This window comes from Populus nigra, chromosome 9 (genome assembly GCF_951802175.1).
Source record: "Populus nigra chromosome 9, ddPopNigr1.1, whole genome shotgun sequence".
NCBI classification, from domain to species: Eukaryota; Viridiplantae; Streptophyta; class Magnoliopsida; order Malpighiales; family Salicaceae; genus Populus; species Populus nigra.
Genome location: NC_084860.1, coordinates 5,950,875 through 5,972,085, shown reverse-complemented (window position 1 = coordinate 5,972,085; position 21,211 = coordinate 5,950,875).

Sequence of the window (21,211 nt, the reverse complement as noted above, 5' to 3'; positions counted from 1 at the left end):
GAGATTGTTTGACTAGTATAAAAAGACTCAAATATTTATAGAGACAACAGTTTAAAGGATCACTACATCAAGAAAGGTTGTTTTTGCTTTAAACCTTTTTTAGTAAAATACTATTGGATTTATTCGACTATATAGTAAAAGTGATGTCTTGAACTATTTAACATTTTATATAAATTAAGACAATAGTATTCATATAGTTCTCTATCTAGAAATTCTTATTGATTCTCATAATCATATTTATTTTGACCTTGAACAACTTTCAGTTTCATGAATGTTTTAGAAAGTTCAGTCTCTTTATAAATTCTCAAACATTTCTCACTTATATAAGTGATCTTTTACGATGAGTGTTATGTTATATTCCATTTAGTATACTAAGATTAAAAAAAAAATTCACTAAAAGCATTGCTCACTCTTTATCACGTTATAACTAACACCTTTTTCATTATAGAAATAGGTTGAAATAATAATTTTTGAGTGATAATCAGAACTTTATATGACTTAGTTTTTCTTTTAAACTGGATTTTGAGATCTCGAATGAACTAGGTAGGGTTACCATAATTAAATTCTTTAATCTTTAAAGATTTTAAATACATTCTCATCAATGAGTTATACACAATCTCTCTCAATAAACCTTTAGTTAATGAATCCACAATATTTATCTTTGGTTTTACATAGTTAATGAAAATTATCTCATTCGAGAGAAAATGTTTAGCAGTATTATATCTATGATGTATATACATAGACTTACCATTATATATACTATTATATGCCATTCCAATTGCTAACTAACTATCATAATGGACACAAATTGCTAGCACTAGTTTTAGTAAATATAAAAAATCCTCTAAGAAATTCCAAAGCTTGTTATGTGCCCTTCAATTGCTAACTAACCAGGCTTATTATCCAACTTTATCAAGAGTAATAAACTTTTATTCCAATGTGATTCTTGTGATACATGTTTTCTTAGAGGATTTATATGATATAGCTATTCCACGGAGTGTGAAAATATATTCACTAATGGATTTTAAATCATCAATGTCAAATATCCAATTTGCATCATTATACCTTTTTAGTATCGCTAAGTAACCAATATAGCATAACCCATAATCCAAGGTATATCTCAAATATTTAAGTACCATGTTTATTACTTTTCAATGATCCATGCTCAAATTACTGGTAAATCTACTCAGTTTGCTGATTAGATATGTAATATCTAACCTATGTAGTTCATAACAGACATTAAGCTCCTAATTATTGAAGAACACTCTAATTGGTGTATTCACTTTAAATTATTTTGGATTGATACACACTTATATCCATTGGTGTTTTGACAGTGTTATTGTCACATTTAAAAAATCTATTAAGAACTTTCTCAACATAATGAGATTGAAACAGTATCAATCCATTATATGTCCTAGTAATCTTTATTTCTAGTATGACATTTATAATACCCAAGTCTTTCATGTTAAATTTATTAGTTAACATTTCTTAGTGAACTTGATAATATGATCATTGTTGTCCAAAATTAGCATATCTTTCAGACATACAATGACATAACATTTATTTTAAAAAAATTCATATAAATAAATTTATCAAGTTTGTTGATTTTAAACTTATTTGACAATATAACTTTGTCAAGTTTTTCATAACATTGTTTAGGTGCTTACTTTAAATCATACAATGACTTGATAAACTTACAAAATTTCATTTTTTATCCTTAAACAACAAATCTCTCAGATTGTTCCATATAAACCTCTTCATCAAAGTCATCATTTGAGGAATCTATATTTATCTTTATTTGATATATTTAAATATGGATAATAATTATGATGTTATTAATATTTGTGTAGATGTTTTTCTTAACACATATGAATATGTGTCAAAATATTCTACATTTTCTTGTTATTTGAATTCTTTAATAACAACTCTTGCTTTGTATTTGTCAATATAATTTCATCATCCTTTTGCAAATCCACTAATGTCCTGATGGTTTATTTCCATATGAAAAATCAACCAGTTCTTATGTATGATTATTCATAATGGATAAGATTTCACTATTAAATATCTATGTCTAATAGGTTGTTTCAAAATAGAGCATTGCTCCAGAGTAGGCCTGAGGTTCATTTTCTAACAAGTGAGTTAGAAAATTAAAACCAAAAATTTGGTTATTTTTCCCTTTTATTCTTTATAAGCTTAACTTTACGATCTTTTGATTAATGATGTCTACTTGAGTTAGCTTCAATTCTTTTTTAAGTGAATGATTTTATTGTGCTTACTTAAATGAAAATATATCTTTAAAGAATTATAATTCTTTGATTCCATTATAGTATTAGGATGAAAGTCTTTAATACTTGATTTGTGAGAAACAACAATCCTTTTTTTTTCAATTTTGGAAACCTATGCTTGTTGATTAGGTTGACTTTAAAAACAACAAACAAAAAAAATTCATTTTTAAAACTCTGTTTATGAGGTGATTAACCTCGGTGATATTATCTTGAGAAGTTATTTTGTTTTTAATATTTCCATTCCAAGCCTTATTTCTATAATCCTTGACATGATGTTTAGTCTTATTGTAGATGAGACATTTTTCATCAAACTTCTTAGCAATTGCATTCCTCTTTGGAACAAGATTTTTCTTTTGGTTTTTATTATGAGATTTTGCCACTTATTTAATGATGTTTGCCTTGGGGACATGTGGGAGAAGGTGGCTCTTTTTTTAAATAACTTATTATCTTGTTTTATCCTCAATCTTAAGATGAGATCTTCAACTTATATTTCATTTCTCTTATGTTTAAGGTAATTCTTAAAGTCTTTCAAAGAAGGTGATAATTTTTCAATAATTATAGTCATTTGGAAAGATTTAAAAGTGTAGGAGAACCTAATAAAGAGGTGAATTAGGTTACTAATTTAAAAGCTTTTTTTTAACTTTAAACAATACATAGCACAACCTAACCTAATAATTACTACAAATAAGCTCAAAACAATAATAGAAGCAAACGTAAATATGAACCAAGACAGTCAATACAATAAGTGAGGAGATATAATTAAGAGAGTGTGCACTAGGATTTTTATAGAGGTTTGGACAATCACCTACTCCTCTCCTTGAACCATCATTCAAGAGTTAATTATCACACTTGGTTTTCTTAGCATGTGAGACCAAACATTTACATAATTTTTTTCATAGGTCAAATATTGATTACCTTTCCTAATTTTTTTACGGGTTTAGGATCTAACATAATCATTTTATTAGCTTAAGATCAAACCCAATCTTTTTGTGAGCTTAAGATCAAACTCAATTCTTTTACGGGCTCCGGATTAAACCTATCATAATTTTTTTATAGGATCAAGATTAAGAATCTTTACCAATTCTTTTTCGAGTTCAGGATTTAACTCAATCCTTTTATAGACTTAAGATCAAACCCAATCCTTTTACATAGGTTAAGGATCAAACCTTCCACCTAATTCTTTTGACGGGTAAAAGATTAAAAAACTCTTCCTCACTAATACTTATAGATGGATAAGTATCAAACCACTTAAATAAACTTTAGAAGGCTTTCCCAAGTATTTAAGTGTCACTTACACTTTCCATAATATTACTCTCTTAATAGAGTTGAATGAGATACAAATTAAGCATTTGGATGAGTTTTTCCAAAAACACTTCAACCTTGTTTTTGGATGAATTAAAAGTATAACAAAGGTTATAGAAGGTTGTATGAGAGTAAGAATATAATTAACATTTTTTGTTGGATGTTCTTTATCATTTTCTAAAAAGAGAGGTATTTATAAGGCTAAAATATTAAACTAATCATTGAACACACTTTCAAAATATTTATGTCCATTGAAGAATCATTTAAACCGTTATCAAAATTGGTTAGACCGTTTTGAAGAACTTGAATAAATTCTAGAACTTCTAGAAATTGTTTGGACCTTTTTACAAAATAGTTAGACCATTTTGAGAGGCAACAAGTCATTTCCTTAAATCGGTTAAATCGATTTAGCTACTGGAACTTTTCTCTTGTTTTATGTGTTTCGGTTGTTTCTTGGTACTTTTATGTCCTTTTAGGTTTGTTTTTGGATATATAAATTAATTCCTTTGTAAATTAAAATTTATTTAGCAAACCATCTTTACAAGATTTTGATCATTGAAGTTAAAAACTGTTATTACATCAAGACTCTTGTTTGAAGTCGAAAATTGTTATTACGTCACTTCATATACCTTGCACCTTTGATGATATCCTTAAATGATTCCACTATCTTAAAGCCTGTCTAAATCATCATAAAAGAGTAAGTAATATATTTTCATATTCATTAAGTAGAGCTACTTATCCTAACTTTTATATATGCTTAAATATTATATTTAGTCGTCTTCTAACTTAAGCACTAATGCATGTTTTATACAAGCATATTTCACTTGGACATTCAAATGAACTTAAGCACTAATGCATATATATTTTGTACAAGCATATCAATGCAACAAAGAAAGTCAATCAAAACATCAGTCTTTTATGTTGGCTTAAAACATTACTGAAAACATATATATAAACATACATTAATCACATATTTTATTGTCATCAAAACCTAATATCATACATAAACATATATTAAACACCATAAATCACATAATATAGTCAATAATATTAATCATATAGTTTTTTTTTAACAGTGCTTAAAACCTTGATGAAATTATCCAAAATAAATTATTTAACCCAATTCTAAATAAATTAAGTGTGGAAAGACGACGTTAAATTACGGAATAAAATGAAATAAAAAGAGGAAAAAGAAAACACTGCGAATTCAAAGTTCATTATGTCTTGGAACAATGTGTTCTTCTGAAACCTTTTGGTTTTTTTCTACAATAATAAAATGATTGTTTGATCAACATTGATCACACTTAATTTAGTAGTTTTATTTTCCATCCTTTTCCAATCAAAATTTCCAATCTTACATCCTTCTCTTTTCTTTTTCTTCTTTTGAAAATAAAGGGGATTAAGTTTTAAAATAGATTTTATAAAAGTATCAGCATAAAATAATAGTTTTCAAAATTACAAGATCCGAGTAATAAACGAAGGGAATTAAGTTATAATTAACTCTTGTATAACCATTTTAAAAAAATGTTACATATTAATCCAAATTAAATTAATTAATTTAGCTAAATCATGGCTGGTGTATGGAAAATTAGACCAATCTCAGGCCTAAAAGCATTTTTCAAATGGTGGTGTTGTTAGGAAAGGTGCGCAAAATCATCTTTAGTGTTGATGAAAAGATAGAATTATTTACCATCACGTTGTCCACTTCCTGGCGTGGCTGTAATTGTAATTCAAGACTTGTTTGTAATCTTTTGTATATCCATATTCTAGAGTTTTGTAAATTTATATTTTTTTTAAAAAAAGTTTTCATAATTTTATCTTAATTCTGTTGATGCCCATATAAGATAAGATGATGATATGTTATTATTCTGAAATCTAAATAGTATTTATAAAAAGAATACTAGATAATTAGTTGACACACATCACAAACTTTTATCCAATATAAAAAAGAATGTTAAGCGAAACAAACATTCCTAAATATAAAGACTTAAGTAATTAATTTGATTGAGTTTAATAAACTTAATTAATTTAATAATATGAATAAAAAATAATAATAACCCTAAAAAAAGTGAAAAAAAATCGACAGCGAAAGAAAGTTTTAAAATCCTAGCCCAAACCCATCTATGCTATCTTACAAAATGTATGACTTGATTGTGATATTAGGATAACACCATCAAACTAAACTAAAATAAAATCATGTAACTCCCTCATTGACATACACACACCCATTCCCTAAAGACAAAACTAAAAAAATAATTTTTTTACAAAGAAACAAAAAAAGATGAGTCAAAATAGATTAATCAGTTAACCGGGCGATCATAAGCATAATATGAAAATAACCCCGTGAAAAAAAGCTAAAAAAACACGAAGACCAATTCGAAATCAATAAAATGCCAAATAATAAAACTAAAATAAAAAAATAAATTTTGAAAAGAAATCAAATGTTGAAAAATCTTATTGATAACAAAGAAAACATTCCATAATAACACAATAACTACATAAGAAAGTATAGTAAAGGAATTTCAAAGCTCAATTTCAACAAATAAAATATTAAAAAATAAAATAAAAATAAAAACCCGAGTCCACTCAAAAATCTACAACTTAATTATGATATTCAAATAATTCATTAAAAACAAATTAAATAAAACAATAAAATTTAATTATCCAATAACTCAATTCATGAAAACCTCTTCGTCTAGCACATCTGAAGGGTCCAGAGGTGTGCTAATAACCCCAAAATTTTCGATTATTTCATTTCCAAAATAACAGTGGTATAGTATTTGTTGGAAAAAATTGGAGTAGGGTAGGAATTAGGAAGCGAATTATGGTGAAAGATAAATCCTGTATTATATTATTTTTATACGAGAGGAAGTCTCATCAACTTGAATTGCACAATACTTTCAATATATATATTTATACTGTAACAATATATTTATAATTTAATTTTATATTGAAATGAATTTAATTTTACATGTAATGTAAATTTAATTGATAATATATTATAATTTTTATATTTAAAATATCAAATCACATAATTAAATTTAATTATATATTTTTTAATACCTATAGAAATTAATTGAATTAGCAATCCTCACATTACATTCTTTATGTGCTCTTAAATCTTTAAATCTTTTTTTTTTTAGTAAATGGTTCCACCTTCACTACAAAAACTTAATAACAACTATTAATATTGTAATTGTCATCTAGGGGCGTTTATTTGATGGAAAGTGATTTTTTAAAAATTATTTTTCAACCTTTCTTGTGTTTATTTGTCATTAGAAAAGTTGATTAACAGAAAACACTTTCCAGTCAAAGAAAAATTTGGCTTGGATTTCAAAAAAATATTTTCCTTTTATTTTGGGTAGAAAACACTTTCTGGAAGTTGTGAAAATAATTTAGAAATGTCATATTATTTGCTGATTATATCAAATTTAGTTCTCAAACTTTTGATTGCTATATATATATATATATATATATATATATATATATATATATTGTTTTGAATATTTTTTTTCAATTTCATCCATTAGAATTTGATTTTTATATTAACTTTGATCCTCATTTTTATAATTGTTATTTGCTTTTTCCTTATCATTTTTTAATTGAATTTTTTTATTTATCGAATTTGGTCCTCATTTTTTTTATTGTTACTTATTTTATTTGAAATAATTTATAAAATGATAATTATTATTATTTTAATTTCTTCATCTTTCAATTTTTTTATTTGTTAGATTTGATCTATATTATTTTGATTATTATTTATTTTATTTGAGATAATTTATAAAATTATATTTTTTTTTTCAATTTCATTTGCATTCAACTTTTTAATTTGTAAGATTTGTTTTTCATTATTTGAATAAACTTGAAAAAAAAAATTATTTTGCAACTCATTTTCCATGATATAACCAAACAATGAAAAATGTTTTCCAACTTATTTTCCATTATACTACCAAATATCGAAAAATAATTTACTTTCCCGAAATCACTTTTCAAAAAAAACTACTTTCCAGCAAACAAATGGGGTATAAATAATTTTAGTTATGTTGATGCAACTATTCCAAAAGAGTATTGATATCTCATATAATTCACCTGCTTGCATCTTATGTGTGTTTTTCTTGGTCTGGAGTTCCCACTTAGGATGTGCCAAAAGGAAGAAAAGATGGAAAGGATTTCCATGGCAAGTGAAACCAAGCAATTACCAGCTCCCACCTTCAACATGTCCCAATTACAGCAAAGCTTCTCCAAAAGAGGTGTTTCTTTGAAGGATCTATGTATGAAAATATGCATGCGGATGATCACGGGTCACACTCGTGGATCCTCTCATTGTTCATCTTTTTTCTCATCAGGAGACGGAGCTAGAATTATTTATTAGGGACCATAATTAATATAATAAAATATAATATTTATTTTACTTTATTGTACATAAGTTGTAAAAAAACCTGTATAATTTAATTTTATTCAAATAACTTACTATAAACATATAATGATCTTTGTATAAGGTAAAAGGTTCGAAAAAATACCAAATTGAGTCAAAGCAATGAAGTTAATTTCATCTTCATAATATATTCATCACTTTAATATTGTTGGTCTTTATATCTATCAAATATAAACATACAAAGTATATAAGAAATATTAACTAAAACGAAGCATTATTTATGTTCGATAAACTTTAAAATAAAGCAAAAAATAATAAAGAACTATTCTCACTAATCAACGTGGGTTCTTTGTAAACTGAGATGCATTGGAGTTGTTCAACCATAACTTTAACATTACACATTGGAGTTGGTTCACTAGGCTACATGTTATCAATTTTTTTTTTTGAAAAAAAAATCAAATTCTTCTTATTTTGTTCATGGTTCAACCTAAAATCAAAACATATATCGTGAGAAAAAATTGATAATTTTTGTGATTCTGCTAAAAACAAAATATACAAAAAATCAAAGTATAATCAAAACAAATCAATAAAATTTATCTAATTAATTAAAAAAAACACTATAATAAGAATTCAAAAAACAATTGGTAAAATTAGCAGATCTGAGAAAAAAATGAAACAAAAATGGTAGAATTATATAAAAAAAAAACCTCATCAAATTATTAACAAACATCTCAAAACAAAATAAAATAGATTTTAAATTTAAGTTACCTTGTTTTGTTTAATGAAAAATAAATTAATTAATGACTTTGCTTCAATCTTTCTGTTAAAAAATTTTACTTATGATTTATATTTATATATATATATATATTTTTACCGGTTACAGAATTTATTGTGCAAAGTAATGATTTTATATTTACAGGATTTATATTAGGGCTATGTAAATTAATTTTATAAAAATCAAATTAAAAAATCACATTTAATTACAGTAAGAAAACTCACCTTTATAAAATAAAAAACTTCCTCCAGACTTAATTACCTAATATATATATATATATATATATATATATATATATATATTACAGGGGCATAATATTTTAGGGAGGGCCGGGCCCTGCTTGCCCCCTCTTTCTTCCACCCCTTCCTTTCATTGTCAACTTTAATGCTACTCTTGACGTGTGTCCAACTTTGAACCCATCTTTTGGAACAATATAAGGAATGTCTGTCCTGCACAGAATAAGGGAAAAAATGGAGGTGCTATAATGTACTCTTCAACGACTATATTGGACAATGTTTACTACAAATTGTTACTCCAAGGAAATAGCTTGTTGGACAACCACATTGCTGCCATCATTTTTTTATTTTTCATCTTTTTTTTATGATGATATTTTATATATATTTGTCTTAGCTACTCTTTTTATTAAGGGTAGCTAATTGCCATGTTTTTAATCTTTTTTTTTTCTTTAGCAATTTTATTTTGCTTTAACATGACTTAACCTTAACCATTTTTTCCTATTATTATAAAAGGAAAGTTATTGGATAGCTATTTAATTTGTAGATTTTCTATTGTAACTCAATTATTGTTAGAATAAATTTTCTATTTATAATAGAATTTGCAATCTGTATAAAGCTTGCAAGTTAAAGCCTTCTTGTTTCAATAACGATAAACATAATTGCAAAATTTCACTTTCTTTCATGGTATCAGAGCTTCCACATTGGTAACTATGTGCACACACCTTCTGTCACCACAAACAATCAACCAACACACAGAGCATCCATATTGGTGACTCGCCGACACATCTTCTACCACCACAAACAATTAACCATATAAGCGACAACATATCTGACCCATTCACCCTACATTATTCAGACTCACCCGACCTTGTTTTTGTTTCCAAACCCCTTGAAGGACATAATTACAACTAATGGATTCGTTTGATGTGCATTGCCTTAAGTGCCAAAAACAAACTAGGATTCATTGACTAAACCACCAAACCTCCAGCAAGCACCGATGCCAAATCTACTATTTGGCAGAGATGCAATGATATGGTGTTATCATGGATTCTGCAGTCACTAAGCCTTGATATCGCAAGCAGTGTACTTTACTGCACCAACGCTCTACATTGCAACCAACCCAGTTTATTATAAATGGACCAAGCACATTGAATTGGATTGATATTGTTCATGAGAAAATTCACAATGAAGAAATCTGGACAGCTCATGTATAAACAAAACATCAAGTCGTTGATATTTTTACTAAATTGCTGCTTGCATCCTTGTTCCAATCTAATCTTCACAAGTTGGGTGTAATAGATATTCATACTCCAACTTGAAAGGGAGTGTTAAAAAAAAGATATTGGACAACTACTTAATTCGTAGATTTTTTATTATAACTCAATTACTGAGATTGCCTTGTTTAGAATAGATTTCCTACTTAAAATAGAATTTTCAATATGTATAAAGCTTGTAAGTTACTCCATGACAATAAGCGCATAACTGCAGAATTTCACTTTCTTTCAATTATAGCTACCATCATATTTCTCAAACATCTTTCTTTTAGAATATTTGACTTAGTAAGAGACGGTGGGGGTTAGAAAAGAGAAGGAAAGAAACAGTAGGGGGTTTTGTAAAAATTAAGATTTTTGTTGTTAAATGTAGTTTTGAAATATTATTTTTAATGTTAATTTGAAGGGAAGGGTTTCAAGCTAAAAAAGATTGATTTAACTTATGGAATTGAATTTTAAATGGGATTCAAATCATAAAATATAGGTAAAAATAAATAAATAAAAATACCCTTTAATTTGCTACAATAATTTCAAATAAAAAAATACTATTCCAAAAATACTTTTTTTCCCCTAAAAATCTCTATAAGAATTTAAACAGGATAACCATATCATTAATACACTATAAGAATTTAAAATACATTTTGAATGTAAACTTCAAACTTTATTCCAAAACTTGGCAAACTTTCTTATTCTTGTTACCATTTCTCTGGACACAAACATTGTTTTGTTATAACCATTGTCTCATTGTAGCTTGTTGGACAACCATATTGCTGCCATCATTTTTAGATTTTTCATCTTTTTGTTATTTGGATATTTTATATATTTTTATCTTAGCTACTCTTTTTATTAAGGATATCTAATTGCCATGTCTTTAATCTTCTTCTTTTTTAGTAATTGTATTTTGCTTGAACATGACTTAACCTTACCTATTTTTTCCTCTTAATTATAGCTATCATTATATTTTTAAAACATTTTTTTTTAAATTTGACTTTTCAAGTGACCATTTTATTTTGATTTACTCTTCATCATATTGCTCTTTTTCTTTTTTTTCTTTTTTTCTAATCATAACTCTTTGATCATGTTTCATATTATTTTTTTATTTAGAAAGAGCCATCTCTTCTTTTCTTTTTTTTTTCATTTGTGATATCTTTTGTACCATATCTTCTCTTGTACAAAGACTTGTTCATTTGCAATAAGCCTTGCTCCTAGGTTTTTTATATCTATCTTGATGCAAGGTCTCATCATCAGTACATTCATATGTTAGTGAAGTATAATAAGGTGTGTCGGTATTTTATAGCTATTACACTAGCTCGAGTGCTCATGGAAGGGAGGTGTTCTATGATGCAATGGTGAAACTGCAAGGGTTTATTTCTCTACTTTGGGTCCTGATTGGTGATTATGATTATTCCTCCCAATCAGAAAATTTTGGTGGGAAATTCTATTTGACTAGAGCAAGGAAGTTTAGGGCCTCTATAGACAAGTGTGATTTACTTGACTCAGGTTTATATATATAAACAGTTCAGTTGTATTTATATATTAGTGAGTCTGGATATATAGAGCATTGTGTAATTCAGAATGGCGAATGTTGTTTCCTGAAGCTTCTACCCATCACTTGCTGCAGATACACTCTGATCATAATGCTTTTCTTCTCAGATATCATAGGTATTCCCTTCCCATGTCTGATGGACCCTTTCGGTTTCAGGCAGCGTATGGATCATGCATCAGGATTTCAAAAGGTTGTGAAGGATGTTTGAGTAATTACTACCGGTCCTATCTTTGATATCCTTTCTCAAATCAAGTCAGCTACTCTTGAGTTTAATACTGACGTCTTTGGAAATATCTTCTGCAGGAAAAAGAGAGTGCTTGCGCTGATTGCAGGGACTCAATGTTCTATTGTTGCTTTTAATTCCTAGTTATTATCCGAACTTGAGCATTCCTCAGTGAAAAAATATGATGATGTTCTCAGATAATAATCCATGTTCTGATATAAAAATCTAGAGTGCAATGGCTTTAGTATGGCGATAAGTGCGCCCGTTTCTTTCATGCTACCACCTTATGCAGAAGGCAGTATAATTGAATTGAAAGGCAGAGACATGCAGATGATTCTTGGATTTCAGATGTGAAGGAACTGAAATCGAGGTATTGAATTTCTACAGAGCTCTCTTTTGTAGCGCTGATGCCACTACTATTTCTTTCCCGCAGCTACAGGGGCATTCATGTCTTGCTCAAGATTTAGTTGAATGCCTCCTGAAACCTATTACTAAAGAAAGAGGTTTTTATCGTGCTACGAAATCCATGAAACCTTATAAAGCTCCAAGTCTATACGGTTTTCAGCCTGTCTTCTTTCAAAAGTAATGGCATATTGTGTGAGATTCGGTTTTGAAGCTAGTTTATCTATTTTCTACTCGGTGTTCCACCTAAATTAGTGGAAACTTGTGTTGTTCTTATTCCCAAGGTAGATAATCCAGTGAACATGAAGCAATTCCGCCCTATCAACCCTTCTAATATATCTTATAAAGTTTTGACTGAAGTTTTAGAGTAGCGGCTTCGCCCTTTTTTGGATACTCTTATTAGCCCGATGCAAGGGTCGTTTCTTGTAGGTAGAGGAGTTGCGGATAATGTTATTCTAGCATAAGAATTGGTGCATACTATTCGAAAATCTAAAAAGCAGACAGGGTTTCTAGCTTACAAGATTGATCTTGTGAATGCTTATGATCGAGTTGACTTGGGGATTTCTGCAGAAAACGTTGGTGGATTTTGGTTATGTCAAGTAGATCTTCTTTCGCCTTATATGTTTGTCTTTCCATGGCGAAGTTATCTATGCTCATCGATAGTAGAGTTGTAGAGGTGGATTGTGGAACCCTCTCCCGGTTTCCCATGGAGGTATTGCAATTTCTCATTCATTATTAGCAAGATGATTTTATTCTATCTTTGTCTGCTTCTACCAGATGTTGCAGGGTTGTCAAGGATACAATGTGATGAAGTCGTGAAAAGACTTCATTTAGAAAATGAGCTTTTCTTGGCTGGTTGTGTTTTAGGTTTAGGGTTATTCCTTCTCATGTGGAAAATAAAATACTCTAATGTTAGTCATGGTGGCTTGTCACCGTGCTTTTCATCAAGAACATATATTGCATGCCTTGCAAGATTGTAGATAGGCAAGGGAGGTCTGATTATCCATGTGATCTATTTTCATAATTTAATTTTGAGTTCTTCTAACATTATCCTTCTCTTTTATAAAAAAGTAGAAAAAATAAAATACAGGAAGACAAATAACTTCATTTGCTAGAATAGATTGAAGAGGGATCTAAATGCATAAAGGGACCGAACTAGATTTTCGACAATATTGAAAACTCAATTGCACCCTTTAAGAATCTAAATGTGAAATACTATGCAAATTCAAGGTTAACTTAAGTGAATGTTAGACGAATTTGTATAAAAATCAAATCCACTACCAGAAAATTGATAAATACAAACGGAAATACCGAGGGAATATTTTCGTCAGTAAATTTCTGAGGGATTTTACCGACGGAAATATTCCCTCGGTATATACCGAGAGAATTACCATGAGAAAAAAAATTAAAACAAAGCAAAAAAAAACTGATGACGTGTCATTTTTACCAACGGAATTACCGACGGACTATTTTCCGTCGATAAATTTATTGGTAAATTGTGAACACTGTTCATCATGTTAATTACAAAGGGAATCACCGACGGAATTTTTCGTCGGTATTTTCCAGAGAGCTCCAGAACTGTTCACTTTTCACTTGCACTGTTAATTGTTATTCTTTACGAACAAAATCACCGACGGATTGAAAAGTCGTCGGTGTTATTTGGCGGTTTTCTGAAAAAATTCAATTAATTTAAATTTTTCATTTAAATATTATAGACGGAATCACCAACGGATTGAAAAATCATTGGCAATTTTTTGACGGTTTCTGAAAAAATTTTACGAAATTAAAAATTTAAATTAAATATTACCAATAGAATTACGGACGGAATAATTAAAAAATATTAATATTTAATTATCCATTGGTTAATCCGTCCGTAAAGCGTCCCAATAAAAAACCTGAATGTCCTTATTTCACAAGAGATAGACCCATTTTTATTATTCTTGTTTTTCTACTTCTTCTTCACTATATGTAAAAAACATCATTTCTTATCTATTTCTTATCTATTTCTTTCTCTTCTTTTCTCTCCTCATCTCCTTCTCTTTTCCTTCATGCTTGGGTATGTCTTCTTCTTCTTTCTTCTTTTATCCTCTTAGTTTTTTTTTTAATTAATATGCTTAATGAAATTTTTTTTCTCTCCTTAGCTTCACTTGCAACTACGTTAAGGTAAGATTTTTCTTTTTTCTTCTGTTTTTATGATTTTTTCACTATATTTGTTTTTTATTTTATTTTTAATTGTTTTTGTTCTTAATAATTGTATAAATGTTGTTGTGAGATTTTTTTTTCATATGAGATTAATTTTTAGTAGATTTATTTATAGGATTTTTAAATTTTTAGCAATTGCAATTTCATTTTTTTCATATGAATTTTTTTAGTTGAATTTATTTTTTTATTTTATTTATTTTTTGCAAATTTGTTTGAGTTGATTTTCTTATTATTTTTTTCCAAGCATTTTGAGTATATATTATACAGTGTTAATTTATGTTAATTTAATTATTTTATAATTTTTAAAAATAAATTTTTTAAAAATGTTTTTCAATAATTACCGACGGAATTACCGACAAAAATTCTATCAGTAATTCCATCGGTAAATCCGTTGATAATAAAAAAATTATTACCGAGCCAAACTGAAACCAAACACATTAAAAATTACAAAAAAAAACCCTAAAAACAAAATAGGTTTTTTTTAATTTTTAATATAAAATAACCGAATCGAACCAAAGCCGAATCAAAACCGAACCGAACCAAACCAAAACCAATCAGTTGAGTTTCGGTTTTTGTTCTAAAATAACCGAACTGGACCGAATCAAAACTGGTCGGTTTGAACCGGTTTCAATTCTTTTTTTTTAATTTAGTTTGATTATTTTTTAAAATAAAAACAAAACCAAATAAAAAAAATAATCACCCCCTAATATATATGTACAATGAGAAGGCTGGTATTCTAAGAATTCTTTTTTTAAAAATTGGGTCTCACAACCAGCCTGCACAGAACATGTCTGTACTTAACATATGGCCCCAGGAGCACGTGCCTGGGCTGTCCAAGCTCGCCTGGGTGTTATTTTTTGTTTCTTCTTCTTTTTCTTTTTCTTTTTTGGCGAGCGCAAAAATTGATTGACTACCAGCATTATTATAAAGACAACAACTCATACAGCGTCTACCTCAACTACTCTTATTACCATCACTTTCTTCATAATTGCCATTTATAATGTGATGCTCACGTCACGTAGGCTTTTTTTCTTCTTTTTTTTCCAAAATAAATAATAATATGTTGTTAATTTTTTTAAAAGCTATCAAGATCGTTATTTCCACTGCAACAATTTTATCATCATAATTGTCATGCCTCCATGAGCATTTGGAAACGCTGTTCTACCCGTGTTTTAAAAAAAAATTAATTTTTTTTGTTAAAAAATAATTTTTTTATATTTTAAATTATTTTGATACGCTGATATCAAAATGATTTTTTAAAACATAAAAAATATCATTTTAATGTATTTCAATATAAAAAATACTTTAAAAAATAACCGCAACCACACTTCTAAAGAAACCCTACGTCTTTTACTTTTGCACCACATGTGGGGGTCGCATTAATTTATTTTACAAAATTATTATAGTATTGTTATTTAAATGCTAGTATGAATTTTTTTAAAATTGCACAGTAAAAAAATAGAACAACCTAGAGAATCTGTGACTTAAAAAAAAAATTGGCAGAGGCAAATTTAAAATTTAAATTTAAAAAAATAAATCAAACTTTATTTTTATAAGAAAATAAATGTTTTGCTGTTATACAAACTCTACAAGTAAAAAAAAAATTATGTTTGATATAAGATAGGATTAAAATCACGTGCATCTATACTTTCAATGAAATAAAATATTTAATAATAATAAATAAGGTTTTTTTTTCTAATTAATACCTGTAAACTCTACTATACAAAAATAATTTCTTCTAAAAACAAAATAAAACCAATTAGATGTATCTCTGCTAATAAACATTGTGTTGGAAATATTTATCTATCAAAAACTCTATTATAACTCTTAAAAAAGTAACTATTGTAAACACCTTGTAGTAAAAAAAAACTATTTTAAAAGTTTGTAGAAAAAAATTTAAAATAATAAACTAAAAGATAGGTAAAAAAAATATAAGGTGCCCACAAAATGAATTGTTTTTTATTTTATTTTATTTAATGAAGCATTAATTTATTTTTTTATAAAAATAATAATTAAAAAACACTCTAAACAAACAATCACAACAATAGATTCAATATCATAATTGTATGTAAAAAAACAAAAAATAAATAAATAATAATAATAAAGCAAGGAATCGTAGAAGGGTCTTATCAAGTGTGACGACCCAAAATAGAAGACAGGTTGTATGGGTGATAAGTACAAAGCACAGAAGGAGGCTGCTGGTGGGAGATCATCCAGCTTAGCTATATCCCTTACGAAAAAGTCAAATCTTTTTTGGTTGTTATTTGACATTTTCGTTTTGGCCGGCAATCATTCGAATGATTAACAAAAATATTATTTAATTTCTTAAAAAATATATAAAATAAACACGTATATGTATAATCAATAATTATTTAAAATCAAAGCTAATTTAATAGAAATAATTCATGGAAAGGGATAAAACAACAAAAACCAAAAAAAAAAAGATAGACAATAATGGGAAAGGTCATGTGTGTCTGGGCCCCTCAAACTAAAAACCTAGGGCATGCTTTTTTAAAAAACGTTTGCCTCAAGAGTAGATGTCGTCCCCTCTTTTTTTATTATTATTAAACAGGCAACAAGTTACCTCTAGTGGCAAATAATTTATCACTTGGGCTTCTTGTTCAAAATCTACCTATGATTATGGTAATCAATAAATCATTTTTTTTCAGGGGGGTTCAAGTTCTTTGTTCAGTATATTTTTTAACCCAAAAACATTAAATAAACACTATATAGACCTTCATAAACCACTTACGTACCCCAAAACATCTAAAAAATAGTAAAACATAAACCAAATGAATCTATAAAATCTAAAAAGGACTCAATCTATTTTTTTCAAGCATGTTTATTGAAAAACAAACACCACCATTAAACTTTCATCGTCGAATATAACTCGTAAATAGAAAAAATGGTGAGTTTCCTCGATGAAAATCGTCATTCACTAACTTTCTATCTCCTTATCATTTCCAAGCGACTTTTTCACTTCTCTCTCAAACTCAAAAACTATAATGTTATGAAAATGAACTGTTAGATAAAAATTAAAATTGCATAAACTAAAGGGATTGAAGAGTAAGAAAAGGAAAAATAGGTGGACTACTTTGGTCCTCTTTTGAGATTAGCTATGAAATTTCTCTTTATTTTATACTTTGGTCCTCTTTTGTTGAATTCTTGTTGTCCTTAACAAATTTGATTAAATCGATCTTTAATTTGGGCATAGAGGAATGCAACTGAAAAAAATATTGAAGGGAAAAATTATATATAAAAAAATTGAGTGACCATGGATTGCTATACTAGTTTACGTAAGAATTTTAATATATACTAGATCATTGGTTATTGATCAGATTAAAACAAATTAACATTAAAAATGTTTAGGTATTGCTAATATTTTTTCTAATAGAAAAAAGTATTTTAAACTGTGCAGGGATTGTTTCAATATGACTTAGTTGACTAAACGAGTTCAAAAACAACCTAGATAATCAGTAAAAAAGTAGTTTGACTCAAAATAAATATTCAAGATGATAGTTTTTTTATATATATAAATATTGAGACGATAATATATTGGATGAAGTTGGATCAACCTAGATTAACATACCAATTCACATGTTGGGTCATGAGACTATGATAACCCCATATAATGTAAATCAAAACAAATTATGCAATCTAATTTCCAATAAATTTAATGTTGAATGATTAAATTGAAAATAATAAAAAAAAATAAAAAAAAATAACCCGAGTCAACTTGAGTTATCCCCTAATAAAAAGAAAATTGAAATAAATTATGAATTCTAATTTTTAATCAATTCAGTGTAAAAAATGAAATTGAAAAAAACATTGATTAAAAAAAAAGATACAAAAAACAACTTGAGTAAACTAGGGTTAATCTATCACTCGTGACCTGAGTCATGAGATGGAAATAACCTCTTAGAAATCAAACTGAAACAAATCACGAAGCCTAATTTCCAATCAACCCAATGTTGAAAGATGAAATCAAGAGAAAAAAGTTAATTAGAAAAAGGAAAAAAATATCGAGTCAACAAAGTAAACTCATCAAACTCGTGGATCGGGTCATGAGACTATGATAACCTCATAAATATAAATTAAAAACAATTATGAAGTTTGATCCCTAATAAACCTAATGGTGAATGATGAAATTGAAATTAAAAAATCTATTACAAAAGAACATGAAAAATAACTAGAGTTAACCCATGTTAACACACCAAACTCATGACTCAAGTCATGAGATAGAGATAATCTCATAGAAAGTAAATAAGAAAAAACATGAAGCCTATTTCCTAAGAAACTCAATGATGAAAGATAAAATTAAGAAAAAAAATCAATTAGGTGAAGGGAAAAAAAAACTCAAGTCAATCGATTTAACCTATCAAATTTGCGAGTTGAGTAATGAGACTAGGATAACCTTGTAAAAAGTAAATGAGAAAAATTACGAAGCAATCCATTAATAAACCTAATATTAAAAGATGAAATTGAATTAAATAAAAACACATTAATTGAAAAAAAGAAACCAAATGAAAGTAACAAATCATTATTCCAAGGAATAATGATTTGTGAAGAAAGGAACAGTAAAACCCCCTTCTCTTTTAGTTTTTGTTTTTTTTGTTAATGTTAATTGCAATAAAATTTCAATATTTAAATTATTTTTATTTTTTAAATCAAAATCAGGTGTTTATTTTTGTGGTTCAACCTTCTTTTCAAATTGTTTTTTTGTCTGAAAATGCATCAAATTTGTTGTTTTTTTAGGTTTTTTTTTTAAGAATTTTGACGTGTTAATAAAAAACTAAAAAAAATCATTTTGATACATTTTAAATTGAAAAACACTTTACACATCATTACCAAACACATAGTTAAATGAATTGGACTTAATCAAGTACGTTATATTCTTTTATTTGCTGTCGCACATCGTTGTATGTCACAAGAAATATAAGTCTTAAGAATCTTTTATTTAAATCACGTACAACTTGTCTTTAAAAGAGTAAGAGAAACTAGATGACCAATCCACCCTATGCTACAAGTTAGACTAAAATTATTATGAACATAAAAAATTATCTAAGCCATACATAACTCTTTGGCAATGTCATTACACTCAACGCAATAGGGTCAACCTTGTAATATCCCAACCATACTCCTTACCTAGTTTGAGCTTCAAATTCAATTGTGTAGGAGTTGCCCCGATATGACACCGCTGACTTGACAGATCTAAAGATAACTTGAAAGACATACAAAAACATGGTTTGACCATTAAAAAAATTCAAGATGACATTTTGTTTCCTTAATATATTAAGATGATGAAATATTGGATTGACAGGTTTTGCAGCTTAACCGACCAAATCCATGATTCAAGTTATAAACTCTATTGGGTTTAACATACTTTTTTTATAGAACTTTTTTTTATTTAATTATAAGATAAAAAAAATAAACGCTTGCAAGATTGAATATCAACCAAATATCGGGATGTTTATTTCAGATCATAATAGCCCCATAAAAAACAAATTAAAATAAATTATGAAGACTAAATTAAAATCAATCAAATGTTAAAGAATGAAATTAGAAAATAAACATACAATAAAAAACTAAAAAAAACCTTGTGTGTGGGCCTGGGTGGCCTAATGAACCCAAGCCTTTAAAACAAAGCTCAGATTAATGGGCTTGCATGCATACCTAGACCTTTTTTATTTTTTTTTCTTTTTTTATTAAAGAATAAAGCAACAACATGTCTTCTGTTGTGACAGATAACACATCGTATGCTTGATTAAATTCCAATCATAACAATGATTGTTGGAAAATCAAGGGGCTTGTTTGCCCTAAAAATTTATTTTCAACCTATTTTCACCTAATAAACTCCTTTAGTACATCAAAAAAATCAATTTATCAACTTAACAAACCCAAAAAATAGTAAAAAAACACAAAATCAAACCAGTAAAAAAAACTTTATACCGACTACAATCTACTTTTTTTTATGCAAGATGAAGGTTCAAAAACATCTTAATGGGTTCTTGTCATCAAACGAAGTCCTTTGACAATAAGATAAACCTTTTTTATTTGTGGAATATAGTTAATCGATGACTTTCTTTCTCTTTTTTTATAATACAACGACTTTCTCTCTTGATCCCCTCTCGCATTCAAGAACTGTAAAATAAACAAAATGAACTTTTAGACCAAAACTAAAATTACAAAAACTATAGGAATCAAAAAATCATAAAAAGAAAAATAAGTGATTGAAAAGTTTTTTTTTTCCTGTGAAGTTGAGATTGGCTATGTGATTTCTCCTTATTTTATACATTGGTGCTCTTTTGTTTGAATTTTTCTTTCCTTGGCAAATCTTTAGAAATTGATCATGATTTTTTTCAAAAAAAAAACTGTAATTAAAAAAAAGGGGGTTTGCTGACAAGATTTGAAAAAGAAAGAAAGAATTATTGTAGATTTCTACAATAAAATCCCTAGGCTTTTTAGTATATTTTATAACTTGTAATGTAATAAACTTAATTTTAGTATGCATAAACTAAATCAACTATATATGCTATATTACAATAATAATAAAAAAAGAGCATGAGTTAGGATCTAACCTATAATTCTTAGAAA